Here is a 5,856-nt window from a genome sequence, read left to right as displayed (position 1 = left end):
AAGTTGTCTTGTTTAAAAATTGTATAATTAATCTTATTGAAGAAATAATTAAGACCAGATGCATATATATTCTTATAGTAACCGGAATTAATGAATGAAATATGTGTTTTATATTATTGTTCCAGTACAATTTGACACTTTTAAATTTTGCAATTATATAAGGCAGTCCCAATTCAAAGCATTAATTAGTAATGTAATAAGTTAGCTATCAAGTACTATGGCTATAAAAGCATAAATTATGTTGCACATTATATTCATCATGATTTTGAACTTGAATTAACATACAAATCCATAAGAAGAAAAAAAATGGATCATGATAAGGAGGAGAAATCAAGCTCATTATTCTCAACAGGAAATAGTGCTGAAGAGATGGGTTTCACTTATGTTTCACAACGTTAAGTGGTTCCAACTTTGCAAAGGCCCAGTTTGGCACCAGAATATGCTGACGTTGCTGTTATTGACATAGCTGCGCTCAGGAATAATAATGGCTTGTCAGCAGAAAATAGGTTTCGTGTAATTCAAGAAATTAGCGACGTCTGTGGTAACTTGGGCTTCTTTCAAGTAAGTTAGTTAATTTAGTAAATATTGAAATTAAACTAGATTTTGTGACATGGTTTCTTTCAAATTTCGAACTCAAAATATAACTTTTAAAAATATTATTTATATATTAAAAATTAAGTTATTATATATTTATGTATAATAAATATATATAATTAAATTTATTTTTAATATATTTATATTTTAATATGTATTTTAAGTTAATATTTAATTTAATCTTTAAATTTATATGAATCTCAATTTAGTCTTTAAAATTTTAATTATTTTTATTTAGTCTCTAAATTTTATAAATATGATTTATATTAGTCTCAAAAATAATTTTCGACACATAAATATTAATGGAGTGCTAATATAAACAATTAAATAATATGCATGTTAGAACTTGTAAGACGATGCCATTTTAAATTTGACGCTCAAATAGTTTAAAAAGAAGGTCAAATTACTTGTTTTGGGAAGAAAAATTTTAATAACTTAAAATATTTTTATGCTATTTGAGTGTCAAAACAAATACAATGTTATTTTATAGAGTTTAACGAGACATTTAACTATCTACTGTCCACATTAACATTTTATTAATGTCTAAAATTATCTTAGAAACTAACATAAATTATATCGTAAAATTTAGAAATTAAATAAAAACAATTAAAATTATAAAGATTAGATTAAATTTTACATACCAAAACTAAATTAAAGATTATTTTTATATATTTTATTTTAATAATTAATCTATCTTTTCAAATATGTATAATAATAGAAAATATCAAGTTAGTTAAGATGGTAAATACTTAATATTTATTTAACGAAAAGATTTTAGAAATATATTTTTCATATATATATTAAAAGATATTTTAGAAAAGAAAAGTAGTACACCATTTCCATGTCCTATAATAATAGTGACCTAAATCAATATTGACCTAAATCCCAACAAAACATCACAAAATTGAAAATTATCATTAATTTGGTAAAAAGATTAATTTTTTTCTCTAGGTTTAGTTTCATAATTAATAACTTTAATTTGTTGTAATAGATTTGCTTACACGGTTGAGTTTGGAAACTGATTCAGATTGTAAACCACGGAATAAGTGAGTCAGCGTTGGAGGGAGCAATATCCGTAGCATCCAAGTTTTTCGATTTGCCGACAGAGGAAAAGTTGAAATTGGGTTCGAGTGATGTGCGCAAGCCAGTGAGGTACGCAACAAGCTTTAAAGATGGGGTTGATAAGCATCAATTTTGGAGGGTTTTTCTAAAACACTATGCTCACCCCTTGAACGATTGGATTCATATGTGGCCTGATAATCCACCAGACTACAGGTATTTTCGTTATGTATGTGATGCTTTGATATTATTTATGCACATCTTTTCTTTTAAAAAAAAAAATTAAAGTTAGAAATTTCAACTAAAAACACGGGAAATTGAAATAAAACTACTGAAAACTTTAATTTGGCGTCAAATTTTCATTTAAAGAATTCGTGTAATTCTGGTCCTTTTTAAATTTATTCAAATAAAAAAGTCTTAAATATACGTACCTTTTTAAGCCATACATAATTATCTTCATTCCTATTATTTTATTCATTTGTGGCATTCATCCAACTTCGACGGTGCTGTGTAAGTGAACTACAATATATATCGCCCCACATACGCTGTATGATTTAAACTAGTCATTGCAACTATGTGACACATCTCTTAACTTTTTCTTTTTGTATTTTTATAAGTCATGAGTTGGAGTTGCTTGAATGTTCCTCTCTCATTCTTCTGTCGGTTCGGTTCCATGCATGTCTCAACATCAACAATGCATGTGCAAGGATAAGTTTTATCATCTTAGCTAATAAAAAAATCATTTAAACTTAATACCAATATTAATTTTATTCATTCTTTACTATTGCTAATGCAGTTAGGAAATTTATAAGGAAAAACTAATAATACTTAATTATCAAATGGCATAAATTTTAGCTGTGTAATTTTAAATTTTGAATATTTAATTTTTCAATTTTCGAATGTCCAAACTTTTTGTTATTTTCCTAAAATAATTATACATGTATATATATATATAAAACAAGCAAGTTTAATATTTAAAAGCGAAATTAATTTTTCTCATAGTATTTCTTAAATATATTTGTATTTTATGTTTTACTTTTATTACAGAATATTATTGACAAGGTTTTCACTCACGGAGAACAATCAATTTGTTTGTAAACAAAAAATGGTCGACAAAAAAAGAAAAATTCGTTGATAAATTTATTGGTAATTTGTTATTTTTATAGTAGTGAGTAATTATTTTATTGTCGGACAATAATAAAACTTAGATACGTTTATTATCCTCTCAGAAAAGCTACGTTGATTTTAATATAGTAAAATTAGAAATATTTAATTTAATTTTTATTATTAATTAATTCTATTGTGTAATAGAATTTTATAGTTAGAATTTTATTTATAAAAAATAAAAGTTTGGAGATTTTAGGGAAAAGATGGGGAGATATTGTGAAGAAATAAAGAAAGTGAGCGTAGAGGTGATGGAAGCAATCCTAGAAAGTCTGAAATTGAAGGCATCAACAACAGCGGCTCTAACAAAAAAACTTGAAGATGGGATGCAAGTGATGGCAGTGAACTGCTACCCACCATGTCCAGAGCCAGCTATGGCCTTAGGCCTTCCACCACACTCTGACTACAGCTGCCTCACCATCGCGTATCAAAACTGCCAAGGCCTTGAGATAATGGATTCTACTGCGTGCTCTTGGAAGTTAGTTCCACATGTTCCTTATGCACTTCAGGTTCATATCGGTGATCACTTTGAGGTGCTAAGCAATGGTTTGTTCAACAGTGTTGTCCATAGAGCTACTCTTCACAGGGACAGGACAAGGTTCTCCATTGTTAGCTTGTTTAGTTTGGGAATGGATGATAACATGGGGGTTGCTGCAGACCTTATTGATGATGAGCATCCAAACAAGTACAGGGAAAGCAGCTTCAGAGATTTTCTTGATTTTCTTGCATCTAATGACATTGCTCAAGGGAAGAACTTCATTGATACGCTGAAGATCCAAAAGAATAATTAGGTGAGCCTGGGTTAAGGAGGAATAGAAAGGGAACCCAAAAATTTTGCGCTACAATTCGATTTGTGTTCAAGATTCAATTGGATTTGTGTTTCATTTCTATGAGAAGATTGATCTATTGTTGGTTTAGCTTGTCTCAAATTTGGAAACAGTATTTGTAGTTGGTCCTATTAATAAACACAATAGATTAGATGTGCTCAAGTCTTACTTTACTTTGGTAAGTGATCATAATCCATTGAGAATCTCTTTTTTATTCTTTTAAAGCATTCTTTACAAAACTCAACCCATGATAAGGAGAAAAAAGAGATATTTTCATAGACTATTAAACCATCTTCTTTTACATTGCATAATCATAGATTAACAGTGAGATTCAACAACTAGGGCGGAGCTTATAAAGCATGGGCAAAAAAGTATTAAATTCAAAACAGAAAGCCCTATACATATTAAGCTAAAGTCTTCAATTCTTCTTTTTTGGAGCTTTAAATCCTGGAATTGGGATGAACTTCATGTAATTGACAAGTCTTGTTGCAGTTCCTAAACTAGCACCCTGCATGGGATTCATTGGGACAGAAGTTGCTAGTGGAGAGGATCTTCTCCTTGGTGATAATTTTGAAGGTCTTTTTATTCCATGATCCTAGATAGAAAAAAATTTACATTACACATAAATGATGATTCACTTGAATCACAAAAAATTTAAGAAATGTAAATAAGAAGTTACCTTTTGAGAATTTTCTACATCAGAAGCAGTTGGCTGAGATATATCTATCTCTACAGGTTGTGCATCAGAAGTGGCTTGCCCAATCTCAATAGACTGCACAAGAGGATTGTCTTCTCCATCACATTCGTCACCATCATCTTGAGGCTGCTGAAGTTGCTGCTTAGATGCAGGGGCACCTCCTTCATTTTTCTTCTTCTTATTAGCCTCAGCAGCAGCAGCAGCAGCAGCAACTGCAGCAGCTGCAGCAGCAACTGCAACAGCATCACAAGCTCTCTTCTTCTTACAACCTCTCTTTGTATGTCCTTTATCACCACAGAAACTACAAGTAAAGGGGACCAACTGCCTTTTGAAACTGTTGATGGTGGTCGTGTACCTTTGGTGTTTGAGGTAACTTTGGTGTTTGGGGATAATGGTTGTGTTAACCTTGGAGAATAATATCCAACATCTCTTCTATCTGAAAAAAAAATTCAAAACCCATTACTTGACAATCACTATAAACACAAATAGATTTTTCTGTCCTATTTACACTAACTATTCAATAAAAAAAATAAAAAGAATAATACATGTACACAAACATATTTTAGTGTCTTATTTACATAATTATTTGCAGGATATAGTCACTTTATTTAGTACAAGACAAATATAATATTAACTCCTAGACACGAAATTTTTATTTGAATATGTATGTTTCAAGTTCCATAACATCACATCTTCTACAAACTTAATAAAGAGTATACTTTTGTGATAACATGTTGCTGTTTATTTTCAATCTTCTAATAAAATTAAAATGGCTTAAGTAAAATAGATCTTTTAAATATTCTCATCATTATACATAAAAACTGAATTAGACAAATTATATATTATACAGGACAACTGCAGCAGAAGTATTTATAATATTGTCTACATTACAAGTCATTGCAGTATTCACTCATATAACAGACATCAACAAATAAGTGTTTTATCAAATAGAACACTCATGACCATGAAACAGAGCATTATTTTCAAACAGAGCATGACCATAATCAAATAGAGCTTCTCATGAAACCCGAACCTAATCAAACCACAGAACCATAGTAACAGAAAAAAAAAACAAAACAAAATTCCAACCACACTCACAACACAAGCATATACAAAAATCATCATGCATTGCAAAAAAAGAATAAAAAAAAATTTACCTTTACAAATGGCAGAACCTCTTGTTTCTGACGCAGGAAGAAACAAACGATGAAGTGAAACTTGATTTTGATGTCTTATGAGTGCAAGAATTTCAACCTCACTAATGAAACCCTAAGGAAGTAACAGAGCATTATTTTCAAACAAAGCATGACCATAATCAAACAGAGCATCTCATGAAACCCCAACCTAATCAAACCCTAGAACCATAGTAATAGAACAAAAAAAAAAACCATAATTCTAACCACACTCACAACACAAGCATATACAAAAATCATCATGCATTGCAAAAAAAAAAAAAAAGAATAAAAAAAATTACCTTTACAAATGGCAGAACCTCTTGTTTCTGACGCAGGAGGA

General features: G+C 29.8%; 1 long non-coding RNA gene and 1 pseudogene across 1 annotated transcript; one reads left to right on the top strand and one right to left on the bottom strand.

Moving 5' to 3' along the window:
• Positions 1-224: 224 nt before the first annotated feature.
• LOC140177013 (uncharacterized) lies at positions 225-4,886 on the bottom strand. The gene is made up of 3 exons (XR_011868451.1): positions 4,324-4,886; positions 1,596-4,239; positions 225-466 (listed from the first exon to the last, which is right to left on the bottom strand). It is a non-coding gene; the product is annotated as an uncharacterized lncRNA (long non-coding RNA).
• Positions 292-4,899, top strand: LOC112727260 (flavanone 3-dioxygenase 3-like; annotated as a pseudogene).
• The last annotated feature ends 957 nt before the right edge of the window (positions 4,900-5,856 follow it).

Source organism: Arachis hypogaea, chromosome 12 (assembly GCF_003086295.3).
Source record: "Arachis hypogaea cultivar Tifrunner chromosome 12, arahy.Tifrunner.gnm2.J5K5, whole genome shotgun sequence".
NCBI classification, from domain to species: domain Eukaryota; kingdom Viridiplantae; phylum Streptophyta; class Magnoliopsida; order Fabales; family Fabaceae; genus Arachis; species Arachis hypogaea.
The sequence above is the reverse complement of the archived record's forward strand: the minus strand, read 5'-3'. Positions and strand labels throughout refer to the sequence as shown.